Source organism: Bombina bombina, chromosome 2 (genome assembly GCF_027579735.1).
Source record: "Bombina bombina isolate aBomBom1 chromosome 2, aBomBom1.pri, whole genome shotgun sequence".
In the NCBI taxonomy this organism is placed as follows: Eukaryota; Metazoa; Chordata; class Amphibia; order Anura; family Bombinatoridae; genus Bombina; species Bombina bombina.
Window position 1 is genome coordinate 1006349700 of NC_069500.1, and position 22082 is coordinate 1006371781.

The 22082-nt window shown below is 35.8% G+C and overlaps 1 long non-coding RNA gene across 1 annotated transcript in view; it reads left to right on the forward strand.

The window, feature by feature from the left end:
- Window positions 1–10823, forward strand: part of LOC128648150 (uncharacterized) — a 358558-nt gene extending 347735 nt beyond the window's left edge. Inside the window, exon 3 of the long non-coding RNA XR_008400520.1 lies at window positions 10716–10823. This is a non-coding gene — a long non-coding RNA (uncharacterized LOC128648150). The remainder of the gene's footprint in view (window positions 1–10715) is intronic.
- The last annotated feature ends 11259 nt before the right edge of the window (window positions 10824–22082 follow it).

Here is a 22082-nt window from a genome sequence, read left to right on the forward strand (position 1 = left end):
TGTATCATTACTGCAGATTCAATGTAACATTACTTTGTCCATGCTTTATCTTAGTATCCAGCTTTGTCTCACAGTGAAACGGAGGTATAATTGCGTTCTTTGTGGAAACGCCTAAGATTTTTTTTTCCTGTCTGATGGATTAATTGGCAGATGTTCAGCTTTGAAGCCTTCCTTCAACAAACAGGATCAACAAAGACTCACTGTAATATCATTCCCAGAGAACAACAATCTATTTCACTCTTACACACAAATATACTGAAGACTATTCACAATTATAGTTAGAGAGAAAAAAATCTATCCCTTTTTAGGCTGAGTAATTTTCTATAGTCATTACAATCAAACATTTTTTTCAAGAGAGATACAAATTGTTTTTTGCACAATAAACATTCAAGCCTGTTTAAAAAGTTGTTTTTCACACAGGCTAAGGTGGAACTATTTTCAGTTCTAGAGCACTTCCAATCCATCTCAATGCATCATGTTTTTGCAAGAATTTTCTTAAAATATTTTTCATACATTTACTCTATTGAAAACCAATTGTAGTGGGCTTAAATATTTTTTGTGTATCTGTTTTTATGCATGCTCGGCTTACAGCAAACATTTCCTACTTTCTTGCAAAGCATAAAAAGAACATATTACAACATGCTTTCAAACTTTTAGGGCCCAGCGATCTACACTTCGTCAGATTTGGTTCTTCGCACTGACCCTCGCAGGGGCTGTTCTAGTGGAATTATCTTAAAAAAGGGCAATCCCTGAGAGTGGTGAGATGTCTCCTATTTAAAGTAATTGAGCTCGCTGGAAGGGGCACACTTTAAAAATGAAATCCTGCAGCCAATACAAACCACATTATGCTGCTTTCTGCATACAGCATCTTACAATCGCCTATAATTTCATTTGCATGTGTTTTTCTATTAGGGTTATAAGTATTTTGATAAAAACTCACCACCTTTTAGATTGTGAGAAACTCTGAGATCTGTAGTGCAAAAATCTTTACAGAATTACTCTGGGATTAGAGAGACAATTTAATATACACCCCTGAAACGCTCATGTTCACTCCTGAGTCATTGTTCACATCCATGTACTTAAATTACAATTTACACTGTGCATATTTAATATGATTTATTCCTGTGTAATTTACAAACAAATTTTAGGTTTTTGATAAAATACGATTTTTGGTGAAGAATTTTGTTACAGTTTTTGATGCACCTTAGCAATAAAACATTTTCCTGCTTATTTTTGTGTTAATGGTTCAATGATTCACTGTGTATGATTTTTAAATTGTGATTTTCATTGTCCACTTTTATAATGTATGTATCTCCTCGCCATACGTAAATACAGTATATGCCCCTTAGCGAGACACCCTGTCTTCAGGGTAAAAAGTCTCTTCAGATCATTCCACCAGGGAAATAGAAGTACTGGGGAGCATTTTTAATAATGTCACCAGCTCAGAGACCTTTAGATCATCAGGCTGTGCAAACCCATAAAAATGATCTATTAAATGTTTGCTCTTAACTGATTTTACTTGGGCTTTTGTTATATAATGTGATTCATTGTCACAAAATTATATAATATTGGTGGATAGCGCATATTTCACCATTTGAGCGTTTTTATTTTATTAAGTAGCAATAAAATACTCAATGAAATTGTCAGGGCCTTGCCTTGGGTAAGATATGTACATTGAAAACTTGCAATGAAAAAAGAGGCAAAGATGAGTCCAACTTGTGAGAGAGGTTAGGACAATGGCCCCAATTTATCAAGGTCTGGCGGACCTGATCCGACAGTGCGGATCTGGTCCACCAGACCTCGCTGAATACGGCGAGCAATACGCTCGCCGTATTCAGCATTGCACCAGCAGCTCACAAGAGCTGCTGGTGCAATGCCGCCCCCTGCAGACTCGCGGCCAATGGGCCGCCAGCAGGGGGGTGTCAATCAACCTGATCGTACTCGATCAGGTTGATTTTCGGCGATGTCTGTCCGCCTGCTCAGAGCAGGCGGACAGGTTATAGAGCAGCGGTCTTTGTGACCGCTGCTTCATAACTGCTGTTTCTGGCGAGTCTGCAGGCTTGCCAGAAACACGGGGCATCAAGCTCCATTCGGAGCTTGATAGATAGGCCCCATAGAGAGAGAAGCCCAGACTTTTACATTTTAAAATATAGTCTCAGAGAAATGTGTTTAGTTGATTTGTGGATGTGGAAATAGCAGAGCAGTATCTGTAAACAACTAAATCACCTTGCCTTATACAATATCCTAAAGCTTCTGTCTAAGGCTACAAGTTCTATACCTGTGATGTTATTTTGTTAGGGATGTGGCTATGACAATATTTTCTGATATGTTTGAACATTTCTGATGGCTATAAGGACAGTTTTATTTGTATTTCTTTTGACCCTAAGCTGTACTTTGAAAATTGATTCTTATGCACAATGTGGAATGCCCAATGTTTTAGAAGCCATAGATTTAGCTCATGTGGCTCACAAGTTCCTCTAAGATCCAGAAGAGTGTTATAGAAATAATGAAAATGTAGCACTATATTACAAGTAGAACATAATTGATAGTGAAGAGTGAATTATATTTTGTGCAGCCTTGGGCACTATGAATAATGCACAATATGGTATCACAAGTAGTTGGTTAATCTTACTGCATCCATACCTTTTTTTAGCATGCCTTATGCTTTGAATGGATAGTGCAGGGAGCGATATTAACACACTCATTGCATTTGTATTACAAGTGGTGGGTTAGATATTGCACTCGAACGCAATCCAAAATACTGCTGTAAAGTTTGACACATTTTAAGACCTGAAGTAAACCAGTATTATTAATAGTGCAGCACAGAACTACATCAAGAACTCCTTGCGCACCCTTGGTCTAGCATTTAATTGATATCCAACATGACGTTTACTATGCTGCACCCCCATATAAATTATGTGAGGGATTTAGAGAACCCATGATTTTCAACATGAAGATGTTAGCATACCCTAGGCAATCGCTCCAGTGATAAACAATAACATTGGAATTGTAATATGTGCTATTGATTGTGCTCGAGCGATGTTAAAGGGACATCAAGCCCCAAATTCTTCTTTCATGATTCAGATAGAGCATTTAGCTTTCAACAACTTTCAAATTTACTTCTGTTATCAATGTGGCTTCATTCTCTGGGTAACCATTATTGAAGAAGCAGCACTGCATTACTGGGAGCTAGATGAAAAGATTGGTAAGCCAATGATAAGATGTATATATGTGCAGCCACCAATCAGCTGCTAGCTCCCAGCTCCTGAGCCTACCTGGGTATGCTTTTTAAAAAAGGATATCAAGTGAACAAAGCAAATTAGATAATAGAAGTAAACTAGAAAGTGGTTTAAATTGTATGCTCTATCTGAATAATGAAAGAAAGATTTTGGATTTTATGTCCATTTAACATACAACAGTGCTAATATGTGTGTGCTTCATTTGTAATCTAGGGCTTAAAGGGACAGAAATCCCAAAATGTTTTCTTTCATGATTCAGCAAGAACAATTTTAAAGAACTTTCCAATTTACTTCTATTAACAAATTTGAATTATTATCTTGGTATCCTTTGTTGAAGGAGTAGCAATACACTACTGGAAGCTTGCTGAACACATTGGGTGAGCCAATGAAAACAGGTATATACGTGCAACCATCAATCAGCAGCTAGCTCCCAGCAGTGCATTACAACCTCTGAGGCTATTCAGATATCCTTTAAAAAAGATAACAAGGGAAGAAAGCAAATTAGATAATGGAAGTAAATTCAAACATTCATTAAAATTGCATACTCTATCTGAATCATGACATTTTAATTTTGACTTCACTCTCCTTTTAATGTGCAAGTTGTTTACAGCCATGACATGTGTACACAGTCAGTCCTTGCTACATTACCTTGAAGTAGTGAAAATGCATCATGCCTATATCATGTCTATATCCTGTAGCCTTCATCTTATGATAAGTTTGTGATGGGCAAAATCTCAAAATGATAGTTGTTGGGTTATTCTACATAAATGTAATCTGTTCTTAGATATTCATTAGATATTTTAAGAGGAAAACAATATCATTGTTTATATGTGTGCTCTATATGTTATAACATGTCATGCTATCTGCAATATTCCTTACTTACAATCTCATATTCTGCTTGCCAAAGGTATTGTGGGGTTTGGGTGAAGGGTTTGATTACTCACACTCATCATGCACAATCTAGGTTCAGTGGTGCATAAGCGTAAGATCAATTGCAAAGTTTGTGTATTAAAGTCATTGTTTAATTCAAGTAAGACATTAATTTACTCTCTCCAAAATTTAATTGATATCAAAACTGCTTGATACTGATTATACAATCAATGTCCTCTTGGGAGAGCATCCCTGAGTAATGAACTTAAAAAGCAGAAACAGCATGATTAAAATCCCAAGGGAAACAAAATCTGAAACAACTTCATTTGTGAATACTTCTCATACACAGCTTGCTACTAGTAGTAAATACAAATGCTCAGAACTTTGTTGACTTTATTTGACTAACTGTAATATGCTATCTAAATATTAATACCAAAAGTTAAAAATAAATAAATATTTCTTTCTTAGTATTATGATTTCATGTTACATTAACAACTATATTTTGTTTATAGCACAAACGGTGCATGACTGCTTTGAATGTTTTTATAAACATATTTAGCTTCATACAGTGGCGGCTGGTGAATTTTTAAGATGGTGGTGCACAAGACCCCGCCCCTTTGAGAAAGTCACACCCCTTTGAGAAAGCCACGCCCATTTGAGAAAGCCACGCCTATTTGGGAAAGCCACGCCCATTTGAACCTGCAGTGTTTTTGGTCGTTGTCTTGTTGAAATATCCAGACCCGGCGTAACTTCAACTTTGTGACTGATTCCTCAACATTATTCTCAGTTTGTAGGACACAGTACGCCCCTGTATGAAAAGCAGCAGTGAATTGCACTTCCCCAGTTCCACCCAGGACATGCCTTACTCCACCCATAACACACCCAGGATGCACTACCATGACCCCACAACTTAAGATAAGGACCCATCCATAAAACACTAGTGATCCAGCTCATAAGGCTAATGTTAATCTTAGTTACTGGGTTTCAGAGTAAAAACTGCCTCAGCTGCCCAAAACATGTTTCTTAAAAGTTAACAGGACATTAAATAAAGATTACATTTGTACATACATCCCACACATATACATACATCCCAAACTATGTCTGTTCACAGGCTGTATGTGTCTGTATGTCAAAGACAGTGTCACATTCCACAAGCACTTAACTGAATTTCACAATGCAAACGAATGAATGAAGATCTCTTACTGTAAAGACATAAAATGCATACCACACATACAACTAAATATTGTGCAATATAAAAATCACAATAGTATATATTTGTAAAAATAAAATACATTTATGTTTTATTCCACAGGTTGACCAAAAGACTTTATAAAGAAATGGTATTTACTGAATAAATTCTATAATCTGCATTGGCCAAAATACAAATTATAATATACACATAAGAGCATGATGGAAAATTGTTCTTTAGATTTACTTTATGAACATTATCAGAAAATACTGAGAGCAACATGGATTATATAAAAAAAACACCAAATTATTGAAACATTTTATGAGAGCAAGAAAGCCTTATTGAAAGGAATGTATATTCTTTGGAAACAATATATTATATTTAGTACATCATGGAATTTGGAACCCATTTTTAACTGAAGAGGTCCAAAGTTTAAGAAAAGATGCAAAGATGATGCATATACAGGTTATTGAAATAATACAGGACTTAGGTATACACAAAGCTGGGTGACACAGCCCAGGAGTTACAAGTCCAGCAGGAGGCCTCTAGCTGTATTTATCTGTTTTCCCTTCCAATAACACAATCATATCAAAGTATAAGGAATGAATTGCAGTAAATGCTAGCGACTGTAAGATGGGAGCCCTTATTGCACGCCTCCCAATTACCTTCCAGTACATTTCCCTGCACAGAAACAACTCCCCCAGCACAACAGTAAAGCGGGTGTACCTACCGGGATCCGGAAACCACAGGGCTGCAGCAGGACAAGGGCGAAAGCTGCACAGGTTTCTCTACCAGTAGCCTTGAATTGCTGCCTCTTTTCAGGTTATTTTGACGTCTTTCTAAGGGCTTTAATTAATCGTTATCACCGCGTTAGTTAACTTCAGCCCTGAAGCCCACGATGCTCCTCCTCCGGCTCCCACACACACACAGCTCTTAGTGTGCGAGTGTCACGTGACAGCTGGCTCTCACACACTAAGAGCTGTGCGGTTAGGAGAGCTATGGGCTGGCCTGTAGGTGGCACTGCAGTCCATGCAGTTTTAAAGTGGAAAGAGCTTTTGCCTATACTTCTATCTATCGCACTGCGCAGCATGTGCGATAGATAGAAGTATTAGGCAAAAGCCCATTCCACTTCAGCCTAAAGAATTAAAAACTGAAATTTTAATGTTTTTATGTCAAAACTGCAGTGGAGCCTGGAGGATTTTTGTATTTAGTTAGCAAATAAAGTTTAAAAATGTAATTGTTTTTTTTTATTTCTCACTTTTATTTTAATTTATTTTTTTCATCAGGGGTCAGGGGGTTTCATCAGGGGGTTTACATGCTCAAGTGCTCCTATAGAGGAGCCTTCACTGGCTTCATATGGTGCATATACAAGAAAAGTACTATGATATATTAATCTATATCAAGATATGCTACAAAAAAGTTTTGTTTTTTTCCAAAAGTATTTATATTAGTTGCCTGCTTTAAATGTATCAGTCTTTTTTATAAAATGTGCAATCAAAGATTTGTTTAAACATAAATATTTTTAGTGATAAATTCCTTATGATCAGTTTATACATCTAGAAAATATATAAATATATACAGTAAAATCAGCAAAGAAAATGTAATTGCTATTATCATTGTATGGAAAGATGTTTATCCTCCCTCCTCATCGCATAAGAAGGACAAGCAACATTGTTACATCAAGTATATATAACCCTGTACAGAATGTCAAAAATCAGAATCTCTGAGAATAAAAATGGATGTGTATTTTTGATCAAGCTAAACTACATCACTGTCTGCTGGAATGCCCATTAAAGGGACACTGAACCCAAATTTTTTCTTTTGTAATTCAGAAAGAGCATGCAATTTTAAGCAACTTTCTAATTTACTCCTATTATCAATGTTTCTTCGTTTTCTTGCTATCATTATTTGAAAAAGAAGGCATCCAAGCTTTTTTTTTGGTTTCAGTACTCTGGACAGCACTTTTTTATTGGTGAATGAATTTATCCACCAATCAGCAAGGACAACCCAGGTTGTTCACAAAAATGGGCCGGCATCTAAACTTACATTCTTGCATTTCAAATAAAGATACCAAGAGAATGAAGAAAATTTGATAATAGGAGTAAATTAGAAAGTTGCTTAAAATTTCATGCTCAATCTGAATCACAAAATATTTTTTTGGGGTACAGTGTCCCTTTAATGAAGAAATTATGAGGTAGATTAGATCATTGGCTGTTCAGTATGTGTAATGAAAATATTAAATTAACTAAGATAGAGATTATAAATCTCCTAAATGGAAATCTCCATAAAGAAAAAAATAGATGTTTTAATCTATCAAGAATTGTTGTCAGAAATTTAATTTTTAAATACTTGGAAGAAAAAAAAAATCCATCTATTAAAGAGTTGAAATCTGAATTGTTTAGGATTATGATTAATGAACAATTTAATAAATATAAATATAAATACAATACAGGACAGAGAATTTTGATTAAATGGGAAAAATGTATTTAAAGGACCAGTAAATACAGTAGATTTGCATAATCAACAAATGCATTAAAAAAGACAATGCAATAGCATTTAGTCTGAACTTCAAATGAGCGGTAGATTTTATTCTGACAAGGTATGTCTATTTTAACTCCTCCTGTATCATGTGACAGCCATCAGCCAATCACAAATCTATATACTGTAAGTATATTCTGTGAATTTTTACACATGCTCAGTAGGAGTTGGTGACTCAAATAGGTTAAATATAAATAGACTGTGCACATTTTGTTAAAGGACCAGTAAACACAGTATATTTGCATGATTAACAAGTGCATGATAACAAGACAATGCCATAGCACTTAGTCTAAACTTCACATGAGTAGTAGATTTTTTTCTAACAAATTTCAAAGTTATGTCTATTTCCACTCCCCCTGTACCATGTGATAGCAATCAGCCAATCACAAATGCATATACGTATAGCCTGTGACTTCTTGAACATGCTCAGTAGGAGCTGGTGACTCAAAAAGTGTAAATATAAAAGATTGTGCATATTTTTTTTAATGAAAGTAAATTGGAAAGTTGTTTAAAATGACATGCTGTATCTGAATCATGAAAGTTTTTTATTTGACCTGAGTGTTCCTTTAATGGAAGTAAGTTGCAAAGTTGTTTAAAATTGCATGCTCTATCTGAATCATTAAAGTTTAGATTAGACTTGTTTAACAACATTCATTAGAAATACAAAAACAAATTTATCACATTTAAAAACTTTTTTGTCCCACTGGAAGAATCGTTTATACAACTTGGAGAGAGGTGATAAACAGGGAAGGAGAGGATTAGTGTTGCAGTGCAGGTGTATTACATGTATATATTTTTTATTTGTGTTGTAATGCATAATAATGTTTTTTGTTCTGTCACTTACGATGTACATGAAGGAAACATGCATGCTACGTATAATGTTACAGGGTGTATATGGAAATAAATAAAAATGAATTAAAAAAAAAAGCAATTTATGATGACAACATTAGCATGTTTCTGTTTCATATATCTTTTACATATACTGTATATAACATATCATCTATTTTACATAAAACTTGACTCATTAGAATGGCAGAGGCATGAGGATTTTATTTAGAGGAAAATTAACTAAACTTCCTCGTCAGTGGAAGTAATTTTACTTTTATTATCAAATTTACCACTTCCTCTCAGGAGCGTGCATATATCTTGAGCACTTTATTTGTAACAATGTTACAAACATTGTTACAAACATTGCTGCCATATAAATTCTGGGGTATGATTTTCACTGTTGTCCAGGGTGGTGGTTCCCACCTAGACAAGGTCTATGGCCTGGTCATAATATGAGCTATGTAACATAGAGTCATCCTCCATTATTTCAATAGATTTTTCAAACAGGGAATCATCTGTATTTTCAGGTTTTGATTTTGTGCCTTGGATGTTTCAGATCATATTCTACCCACTCTAACATTTCTGCCGTTATTTGTTATTACTCTGGTCACTCAGTTATTTGCTACTCTGGTGTGGGTTTGGTCATTGACTGCTCCAGTATTGCGATACAGATATTTTTTTTCTGCAATGCAAAAAAACCCAAAATAAACTAAAGGCCTATTTAATAACTTCTAGCTTGTACCTGTAACAGGAAGCATTAAACAAAATACAATGGAAGCTATGTTTTTTTTTCTTTATTCCTCAGGCATTTTGAAAGTTGCTGGATCCACTAACTTCCCTTCATCAGAATTTCCCAGATTGGCAAAATGACAAAGAATGTCAAAGCATCTATAAGGAAGTAGCCTTTTAAATGATCATTTATGGTACATGAAACAAGTAAAAATTTTTCATGATTCAGACATGGGGTCCGAATTATCAAGCTCTGAATGGAGCTTGATGCCCCTGTTATGGCGTGAGCCTTCAGGCTCACTGGAAACAGCAGTTATGAAGCAGCATTCTTAAGACCGCTGCTCCATAACTGGTCCGCCTGCTCTGAGGCTGCGGACATCAATCCGCCCAATCCTATACGATCGGGCTGATTGGCCGCGAATCTGCTGGGGGCGGCATTGCACAAGCAGTTCACAAGAACTGCTTCTGCAATGATAAATGCTGACAGCGTATGCCGTCGCCATTCATCGATGTCTGTCGGACATGATCGGCTGAGCAGATCATGTCGAACAGACCAATGATAAATCGTCTCCAAAGCCTTCAATTCTAAGCAACTTTTACATTTTACTTCTGTTATTAAAGGGACATTCTACACTAAAATCGTTATTGTTTAAAAATATATATAACGCCTTTACTATCCATTCCCCAGCTTTGCACAACCAACATTGATATATTAATATACTTTATAACATTTACACCTCTACATTTCTGCCTGTTTCTAAGCTACAATAGACAGCCTCTTATCACATGCTTATTTGAAATAAGTTTCGATCCTTGAAAGATTTAAACAAAAAGGATATCATGCTGATTTATTGGATAATGCCAAATTAAAGGTTTCTAAAATAGTCACTCTAGTATTCCCAAGTGTAGACAAAGAAAAGAAAGAAATATCAAGTTAAGGTTATCACCCAGGATAGTCAGGGATATCAGGTGATTAAACAAGTTATGAGGAAACATTGGGGCATATCAAAAGCTAACCCCTAATATTAGATACTCCTGGTGATGTTTCCCATTAAAATCCATTTTTTTTCCCATGGAACACCCATGAAACTTCCACAGAACACCTGTATATTCACTGTATATACGATCAACATTGTTAATAAAAAAAACACACTGTAATAATAAACTTATAGTAGCTTGAGGGATGTGGGTATATTATACATCTATATACACTGTATTATGTATATGTATAATATTATAAAATGCTATAATATATATGTAAAGTGTTTTTGTGATTTTAAAAAAATGTGTTTTTAACTTTTGGTGTGTTGTTTTCTTTTCAGAAAGAAGATTTTGTGTTTGAGATATTAATATCTGTAGGAACAAATATATAAACAGGGAAGCAGCACCAAACAACTCCAGGCACGGAATCTTGGGATTGACAACTCCAACATACAATTCAAGAAACTGATAAGACCCAGCCTTGGCTGAAGCATAGAAAATATTTTTTGTGTCATTTCCATAAGGAGTGTTTCTCTGTTGACTATTGAATTTATTTTGGAAGTACATTAGCATATGTTTTACTTTATTAAATTGGGCTTGAATCATTGTGCTGGGCTGTCATTATATTTTTTAGATCTTATAACAATTGGAAGCTACAGAAAACTTGTTATCTGCACCCAGACTGTAACATATGTCAACATTATAAGGGAAAACATGAGCGCTGTTGGTTTTATGAATTTATTATGCATTTTTGCTGTTTGCAGAAGGCTGAATGCTAAATAACAATGCACGTATTATCAGCTGCACTCGATTAGTAATCTAGCCACAGGAGTTTTCTGCCATCCCACTTACAACAGTTTTAAAATCATTTCATGCAGATTAATTGTTTTAAACTTTTTTTTTGTGTATAATAATGTGGTCTTTCGATTCTCCATAGAGAGGGTAAAAAGCAAATCCTATAAACTAGGGCCTAGATTTGGAGTTCGGCGGTAAAAGGGCTGTTAACGCTCCGCGGGCTTTTTTCTGGCCGCACCATAAAATTAACTCTGGTATCGAGAGTTTAATCAAATGCTGCGTTAGGCTCCAAAAAAGGAGCGTAGAGCATTTTTACCGCAAATGCAACTCTCGATACCAGAGTTGCTTACGGACGCGGCCGGCCTCAAAAACGTGCTCGTGCACGATTCTCCCATAGGAAACAATGGGGCTGTTTGAGCTGAAAAAAAACCTAACACCTGCAAAAAAGCAGCGTTCAGCTCCTAACGCAGCCCCATTGTTTCCTATGGGGAAACACTTCCTACGTCTGCACCTAACACTCTAACATGTACCCCGAGTCTAAACACCCCTAACCTTACACTTATTAACCCCTAATCTGCCGCCCCCGCTATCGCTGACCCCTGCATATTTTTTTTAACCCCTAATCTGCCGCTCCGTAAACCGCCGCAACCTACGTTATCCCTATGAACCCCTAATCTGCTGCCCTAACATCGCCGACCCCTATATTATATTTATTAACCCCTAATCTGCCCCCCTCAACGTCGCCGACACCTGCCTACACTTATTAACCCCTAATCTGCCGAGCGGACCTGAGCGCTACTATAATAAAGTTATTAACCCCTAATCCGCCTCACTAACCCTATCATAAATAGTATTAACCCCTAATCTGCCCTCCCTAACATCGCCGACACCTACCTTCAATTATTAACCCCTAATCTTCCGATCGGAGCTCACCGCTATTCTAATAAATGGATTAACCCCTAAAGCTAAGTCTAACCCTAACACTAACACCCCCCTAAGTTAAATATAATTTTTATCTAACGAAATAAATTAACTCTTATTAAATAAATGATTCCTATTTAAAGCTAAATACTTACCTGTAAAATAAATCCTAATATAGCTACAATATAAATTATAATTATATTATAGCTATTTTAGGATTAATATTTATTTTACAGGCAACTTTGTAATTATTTTAACCAGGTACAATAGCTATTAAATAGTTAAGAACTATTTAATAGTTACCTAGTTAAAATAATAACAAATTTACCTGTAAAATAAATCCTAACCTAAGATATAATTAAACCTAACACTACCCTATCAATAAAATAATTAAATAAACTACCTACAATTACCTACAATTAACCTAACACTACACTATCAATAAATTAATTAAACACAATTCCTACAAATAAATACAATTAAATAAACTAGCTAAAGTACAAAAAATAAAAAAGAACTAAGTTACAGAAAATAAAAAAATATTTACAAACATAAGAAAAATATTACAACAATTTTAAACTAATTACACCTACTCTAAGCCCCCTAATAAAATAACAAAGCCCCCCAAAAGAAAAAATTCCCTACCCTATTCTAAATTAAAAAAGTTACAAGCTCTTTTACCTTACCAGCCCTGAACAGGGCCCTTTGCGGGGCATGCCCCAAGAAGTTCAGCTCTTTTGCCTGTAAAAAAAAACATACAATACCCCCCCCCCAACATTACAACCCACCACCCACATACCCCTAATCTAACCCAAACCCCCCTTAAATAAACCTAACACTAATCCCCTGAAGATCTTCCTACCTTGTCTTCACCATCCAGGTATCACCGATCCGTCCTGGCTCCAAGATCTTCATCCAACCCAAGCGGGGGTTGGCGATCCATAATCCGGTGCTGAAGAGGTCCAGAAGAGGCTCCAAAGTCTTCCTCCTATCCGGCAAGAAGAGGACATCCGGACCGGCAAACATCTTCTCCAAGCGGCATCTTCGATCTTCTTCCATCCGGAGCGAAGCAGCAGGATCCTGAAGACCTCCAGCGCGGAACATCCATCCGGACCGACGACTGAACGACGAATGACTGTTCCTTTAAGGGACGTCATCCAAGATGGCGTCCCTCGAATTCCGATTGGCTGATAGGATTCTATCAGCCAATCGGAATTAAGGTAGGAATTTTCTGATTGGCTGATGGAATCAGCCAATCAGAATCAAGTTCAATCCGATTGGCTGATCCAATCAGCCAATCAGATTGAGCTCGCATTCTATTGGCTGTTCCGATCAGCCAATCAGAAAATTCATACCTTCAGCACCGGATTATGGATCGCCAACCCCCGCTTGGGTTGGATGAAGATCTTGGAGCCAGGACGGATCGGTGATACCTGGATGGTGAAGACAAGGTAGGAAGATCTTCAGGGGATTAGTGTTAGGTTTATTTAAGGGGGGTTTGGGTTAGATTAGGGGTATGTGGGTGGTGGGTTGTAATGTTGGGAGCTGAACTTCTTGGGGCATGCCCCGCAAAGGGCCCTGTTCAGGGCTGTTAAGGTAAAAGAGCTTGTAACTTTTTTAATTTAGAATAGGGTAGGGAATTTTTTATTTTGGGGGGCTTTGTTATTTTATTAGGGGGCTTAGAGTAGGTGTAATTAGTTTAAAATTGTTGTAATATTTTTCTTATGTTTGTAAATATTTTTTTATTTTCTGTAACTTAGTTCTTTTTTATTTTTTGTACTTTAGCTAGTTTATTTAATTGTATTTATTTGTAGGAATTGTGTTTAATTAATTTATTGATAGTGTAGTGTTAGGTTAATTGTAGGTAATTGTAGGTAGTTTATTTAATTATTTTATTGATAGGGTAGTGTTAGGTTTAATTATATCTTAGGTTAGGATTTATTTTACAGGTAAATTTGTTATTATTTTAACTAGGTAACTATTAAATAGTTCTTAACTATTTAATAGCTATTGTACCTGGTTAAAATAATTACAAAGTTGCCTGTAAAATAAATATAAATCCTAAAATAGCTATAATATAATTATAATTTATATTGTAGCTATATTAGGATGTATTTTACAGGTAAGTATTTAGCTTTAAATAGGAATCATTTATTTAATAAGAGTTAATTTATTTCGTTAGATAAAAATTATATTTAACTTAGGGGGGTGTTAGTGTTAGGGTTAGACTTAGCTTTAGGGGTTAATCCATTTATTAGAATAGCGGTGAGCTCCGATCGGAAGATTAGGGGTTAATAATTGAAGGTAGGTGTCGGCGATGTTAGGGAGGGCAGATTAGGGGTTAATACTATTTATGATAGGGTTAGTGAGGCGGATTAGGGGTTAATAACTTTATTATAGTAGCGCTCAGGTCCGCTCGGCAGATTAGGAGTTAATAAGTGTAGGCAGGTGTTGGCGACGTTGTGGGGGGCAGATTAGGGGTTAATAAATATAATATAGGGGTCGGCGGTGTTAGGGGTAGCAGATTAGGGGTACATAGGGATAACGTAGGTGGCGGCACTTTGCGGTCGGAAGATTAGGGGTTAATTATTTTAAGTAGCTGGCGGCGATGTTGTGGGGGGCAGGTTAGGGGTTAATAAATATAATACAGGGGTCGGCGGGGTTAGGGGCAGCAGATTAGGGGTACATAAATATAACGTAGGTGGCGGTCGGCAGATTAGGGGTTAAAAATTTTAATCGAGTGTCGGCGATGTGGGGGGGGCCTCGGTTTAGGGGTACATAGGTAGTTTATGGGTGTTAGTGTACTTTAGGGTACAGTAGTTAAGAGCTTTATGAACCGGCGTTAGCCAGAAAGCTCTTAACTCCTGCTTTTTTCAGGCGGCTGGAGTTTTGTCGTTAGAGCTCTAACGCTCACTTCAGAAACGACTCTAAATACCAGCGTTAGAAAGATCCCATTGAAAAGATAGGCTACGCAAATGGCGTAGGGGGATCTGCGGTATGGAAAAGTCGCGGCTGAAAAGTGAGCGTTAGACCCTTTAATCACTGACTCCAAATACCAGCGGGCGGCCAAAACCAGCGTTAGGAGCCTCTAACGCTGGTTTTGACGGCTACCGCCGAACTCCAAATCTAGGCCTAGGTTTTTTAAAATTCTACAAATCAAATACTCTCAAGGGAATTCAAAGTACCTTGTATAATGACCTTCATCATGCCGTGGATTTATATTTACCATTAAAATTAAACACAATTACAGTAATCTTGAAATTAGAACCTTTGTTTTATTCCTTTTTGATTGCACACCACAACTGAAACAGCAAATAGAAGTGTTTGATAACATTGATCTTGCCTTATAAATGTTATCTGAACTTCAGCACAGATTATAATGCAATTTATACAGTCTCTAGTTAAACCAAGTCAATTAATATATTGCATATTCAATTTAAATAGTATTGCTTTATCCAAATATATTAAATATTGTAGTTTCAGGCATCTGTATAATTGTAGAATTATTATAGGTTAAAAATAGGGACATAAAAGTCAAAATTAAACTTAAATGGTTCAGAAAAGTATGCAATTTTAAAAGGCTTTTCAATTTACATCTGTCATCAAATTGATTTGGTATCCTTTGTAGAAAAGCATACCTAGGTAGCTCCAGGAGTAGCAATGCACTGCTGGGACCTAGCTGGTGAGTGGAGGCAACACACATATGCATAGGGTTGCCAAGCTTTCCGTATTTCCAGTGATCTCCCTTATTTGCTCAAACTTTTTTTTACAGTATCTGCTCCCTTGTTCTCCCTTAGTTTTTTAAAACATGTAAATTTTAAAATTTTAAGCATTTAAAGGGACACTGAACCCAATTTTTTTCTTTTGTGATTCAGATAGAGCATGCAATTTTAAGCAACTTTCTAATTTACTTCTATTATCATATTTTCTTCATTCTCTTAGTATCTTTAGATGCCGGCGCATTTTTGGTGAACAACCTGGGTTGCTCTTGCTGATTGGTGGATAAATTCACCCACTGATAAACAAGTTTTGTCCAGGATCTGAACCAGAAATTGGCTGGCTCCTTAGCTTAGATGCCTTCTATGTCAAATAAAGATAGAAAGATAACGAAGAAAAATTAATAATAGGAGTAAATTAGAAAGTTGCTTAAAATTGCATGCTCTATCTGAATCACGAAAGACAATTTTTTGTTTTAGTGTCGCTATAACCCCTCAACGACCGAGGACGTGCCAGGTACGTCCTCCAAAAAAACTACCCTTAACGACCAAGAACGTGCCTGGCATGTCCTCTGGGGTTTGAAGCGCTGGAAGTGATCCTGATTGCTTCCAGACACTTTCAGTGTATTGCAGTGTTGCCATGATATTGATGCACCACTGCAATACCCTTTTTAGAATGTTAGTCAGAAAAGAGCGCCAATAAAGGCGAGGTCCGATAAGGTTGAGTGTGGATAATGTGACTGACGTTATAGTACTGAGATTCAGCTACAATTATGGTAATTGTGCTGTATCAATATATATACATAGATTGAAACATATGTGTGGCACAAGATTCTAAGGGTACATAAAATATTTAATATTGAACATTAAAACATGAGCATCATTAAAACAAATGTATTATTGACCTGAACGGCAGGAAATATTATATAAAACCATATAAAACAGAAACACACGTGTGTAGCTTATTCACTAAGGGTTGATAGTGGTATATCATAAAATGGGTTGTCAAAGTGTGAACCTCATACTAAGATAAGCATTAGATGTTGGTGGTGCTAAGTGATATTGATGCTAAAACGCCGGCAGTATTATATATAAAGTTGTGGCACATATATATACTGTCTCATGAACAATTAAAATACATAGACAGAAAAATAATAATAACAATTAACATAAAGATGGTAATATCCAAGTATCACTTGCAAAAAGTGAGAAATAAAAAATTGTGACTGAGAATTCTCTTAATAAGTCCAAAAAAAATGATAAAAATATATGTTAAACAATCCAATTTGTTGTGATCCAATGTGGTGATACAAACAAAACCAAAAGGTTCAAGAAATTCAAAAATTAATTAGTCCAAGTGTTCAAAAGTTCAAAAGTTCAAACCAAAGTGGTGATACACATAAGTCCAAAAAATAAAATCCACAGGTTAAATCCAAAAGTTAAATCAACTAGTGTGTACACAAACTAGTGAGAGTGATCACAGAAAAGTCATTGGTTAGCATCTGAAACGATTCTGGATGTGAAAAAAAGGGGTATACGCAATTGTATATAAAAGTTGTAGTCCCAAGTGAAAAGATGAAAAACATAACTTTGTCAACGCGTTTCGGCCCACAGTAGAGGCCTTTATCAAGACTTCATTCTCTTAGTATCTTTAGATGCCGGCACATTTTTGGTGAACAACCTGGGTTGCTCTTGCTGATTGGTGGATAAATTCACCCACTGATAAACAAGTTTTGTCCAGGGTCTGAACCAGAAATTGTCTGGCTCCTTAGCTTAGATGCCTTCTATGTCAAATAAAGATAGAAAGATAACGAAGAAAAATTAATAATAGGAGTAAATTAGAAAGTTGCTTAAAATTGCATGCTCTATCTGAATCACGAAAGACAATTTTTTGTTTTAGTGTCCCTATAACCCCTCAACGACCGAGGACGTGCCAGGTACGTCCTCCAAAAAACTACCCTTAACGACCAAGAACCTGCCTGGCATGTCCTCTGGGGTTTGAAGCGCTGGAAGTGATCCTGATTGCTTCCAGACACTTTCAGTGTATTGCAGTGTTGCCATGATATTGATGCACCACTGCAGTACCCTTTTTAACCTACTGATGCTGAGTGGGCCACTCTGTGGCCCTCACAGCATCGGTCATCGTTGGTGCCGATTGTTGGTGGTTGGGAGCAGCAGCAGGGAGTCAGGTGAGCGGACCATCAATACTTACTTCCTTTTTCTGTCACTCTGATGTGATTGCTTTCTGTCGGGATCCTGACGGGGTGACGGGGAGCATGCTCATGCACTACACTTACACTGCAATATCGTCAATGTATGAGGAGGGAGGGGGAAAATACATGCTGGGCAAGGGATCTGGGAGGGGTAGGGTGGGTAGGGTATTGAGGGGGGGCAGCTACACTACAGAAAACATATTTTACATATAAAATAAAAATTAAAAAAACATTTTTTGGGGCAAATTGGGTACTTTGAGCTATTTTTATACTATTTATTGCATGCTTTATGAGCAAGGGGAATCTATATTTGATAAAAGACACTTTCCTATCTACACATTCCATGTAGATTGTGTCCGCTTATTTGCTGAAGTAATTTAAGTGGAATGTTATCTTTATTTTGCTTTTATATATATATATATATATATATATATATATATATATATATATATATATATATATATATATATATATATATATATATATATATATATATAGTCATATAAAAGGATAGCACTCACTGGGTAATATAATAAAACTTAGCTTTTATTGCAGAATATCATAAATTAAACGGTCCCATGATGTTTTGGTGCCAACTAGCACCTTTATCAAATGTTTCAAATCAGTTAATCAGGCAGGTGGCATAGACTGACATCCGAAAATAAGCATGTCAGGCTATGTCACCTGCCTGATGAACTGATTTGAACCATTTGATAAAGGTGCTAGTTGGCACCGAAATGTCATGGGACCGTTTCATTTTTTATATTCTGCAATAAAAGCTAAGTTTTATTATATTACCCAGTGAGTGCTATCCTTTTATATGACTATTAATATCCTTTGATATTGCACCCTGGTGGTTGTTTCTCAGTACCTGAGACCTGGAGTGCAGGTCCTTACTTGCTACATTATATTTATATATAGTATACTTTAAGCCATTGTCACGTTAAGCATTGTATACTTTATGAGTGCATGTATATATACATCTGCTAATATAAGCTACCATATTTACATGTCACATATAGGGTATATCTCTCTATGTCATGTGCTGTTTAAAACATTAAATATTACACTGCAAATAACAAAAGGTTACTTGTTTTTGCCTTTAGTTGTGTTTGTTTCCTGTACTTATGGGATCAAAGTTTTGCCCCACTACTAGTAAGAAGGTTTTGAAATAATGCTATTATTATTTGAGATATAAAAATGGAGTGCATTACTCTCAGTGATATTAAGAATTATAGGAAGTTCATACTTTCCTTTATACACCTGTGTGTAGTAGCTTTGGGTTCTTTTTCAGTCATAAATGGTGTTTCTAATTACTACTCCTCGAAATGTTAAAATGTTTGAAAGTAATGCACTCCATTTTTATATCTCAAATAGTAATAGCATTATTTCAAAGCCTTCTTACTAATAGTGGGGCAACACTTTTATACCATAAGTACAGTATTGACCTGCACAGTTTAAATGATATAGCTCCCAAGGTGTAATTTCTACATTCTTAGAAGTTCAAGAATGGCTTCATCCTATGTTGGGAGATGTTCTTTAAATATATAAACAAGGTTGTTGTTTAAATATAATAGATTGTAGACATGTGCAATTTGCTTCATTATGAATCAAAATTTGGACGAAATTCGGGTGATTCAGAGATTTGGATTTTTTGAATCTCCGAATCACCCTAATAATAAAACTAAACTAATCCGAATTAATTTGTAACTAAAAATTTGAATTAGTTTGGATTCATTTGTTTTATTCAAATGGCCATGGCGCGATAGTCTGATTCTCTGGACTAATAACAATTTCATTGCTCTTCCAAATTTATTATAAAAAAAACGAATATAAACGTAACATAACATAAAAAATTTATCCGAACATAACGAACTTCTGAATTTCCGAATGCATCTGAAACGAATTACTGCTATAACGAATCAATCCAAATGCATCAGAAACGAATGACTGCTATAAAAAAAAAATACCGAATTAATTAAAACAAAACTAAATTAAATTTTCAGACGTGCAAATGTCTAATAGATTGGTTACCTACAGCCACTCAATGACTTTGACATTATTGCCTACGTAAGTAGTATATCCTATTGACATATTGCAATGTATAAGATCATTCTACTGTATATTTTGTTCATCTGGCTAGCATATTTAGTTTGTATGTACAACGATGTAACCTTATATTATATTGTTTTCATGAAACCTCAATAAAAAGACAAAAAAAAAAATAAAATGGTTGCATAGCATTCAATTTATGTATCCAGAATGCCTCCCTCCTTTTGAGGATCAATTCCCTATCACCTAAAAACAGAGTTAACTGATATTATGGCAGAAAATGAGAGGATACCAGAGCCTCCTGATTGTTACACCTAATATTGTTTTCATGCTGAATAATCCTATTGATTACTCTACTGGTGACCTCTCCAATATAGACCCTCCCACATGGGCATTTTATCAGATATATAGCTTATTTAGTGTTACAAGTAAAGTATCCTCTAATAATATATTTTTTCCCAGTAAGTGGATGAGCAAATGTAGAACCCTTTATCATTGAGTTACAGTTTCGGCAGCTCAAGCATGGATAACAACCCTGACTCTTACATGTTAGAAAACTCTGCTTAACTCCTCTTGCACTTTCTAAATCTGTGTGTACATGTTCATCTTTTAAATTTCGTCTCCTCCTATATGCAGGCATTGGAGGTAACCCAAATTCTGCAATTTCTGGATGACAACAATGCAATATTGACCAAAGTTTCTTCACAATCTTCATTATCTCACCACTATGGTTATTATGATCCATAATCATTACAATGCAGTTCTCTTGTTTTTTTGGAGTTGAGTTAATTGAATATTGTAAGTTGGTCAATTCCTTGTGTACCAACCATGGGGGGGGTAACCCCTGTTTTCAATTTTGTTTTGCCATTTCATTAAACCTTTTTCCTAATTTCTCTTTTTCAAAGACAATACGTTAAACCCTCATAAATTGACTACTAGGTAATTATATCATTATATTCTTTGAATGGAAACTCTGAAAGTGTAACAGACTATTTCTATCGGTCGGCTTAACGTATAAGTGTGTACACAATTTTTTATCCTTAAAATATACAATGGTGTCTAAGAAATGTATTCTTTTCTCACTTGAATTCAAACAAATTTAAATGAATTAGTGCTCAAGTTCAATTCTTCCACAAATTTTTCCAGGGTTCCAATGTTACCATACCACACACCAAAAATATTGTTTATGCAATGCCACCAAGAGGCCACATTTTGTAAGAACAATGCATTTTTATATACAAACTTTTCCTGATAGACATTCATAAAGATATTTGTATATGTGGGGGCGACATTGTAACCCACGGCTGTACCTTGTAGCTGTAGGAAAAAGTAATCCTGAAACAGGAAATAATTGTGATGGAAAACCAACCTCAGGAGTTTTTAAAATATGATTTCTGTTCAATTGAATACTCTTTACTATTATGCAAAATTTTAATTATCATAGCGATGCCACTTTCGTCTTTAATAGCATATATAAATATACATTTGTCGCTAACCAAGGTCAAATTGTGCAGTTTCTCTCAAAAGTCCCCAGTGTTCTTAATATAGGAACTGACCAGGGGTACATTCTATTCCAGGCACAATTGGCCATTTGTGCACCTTGGGGAGAGTGTGAAAGACTGGTATGCTTGTGTCAGGGAATTATCACTGTCCCTTTAAGGGCATGCTTTCTACCTTTTATCCCTGATTGAACACTCCTCCTTTAAAACAGGTGTTCTCCCCAGACACCTCGATCAGTATTGTTTATGCCTAGCCTAAGTTAGGTGGAATACAAGCCTTCTACTATTGTATCAACGATAAGCTAAAAATTGACTTTTGTTTCTTCTTTTCTCAGCTATTCAAATTGTTGCAGTGCAAGGAAGTTGTTCCAGTTTCACTCACGGATATAATTGTCTGAGGAAATTCCTCCGCATTCTCCTGCTTTTTCATCACACAACCTGTTTACTTTTACAAACGGTAAAACCTGCAATGTTACTTACTTATACTGGAACACTCCGCAACTAAAGATCTT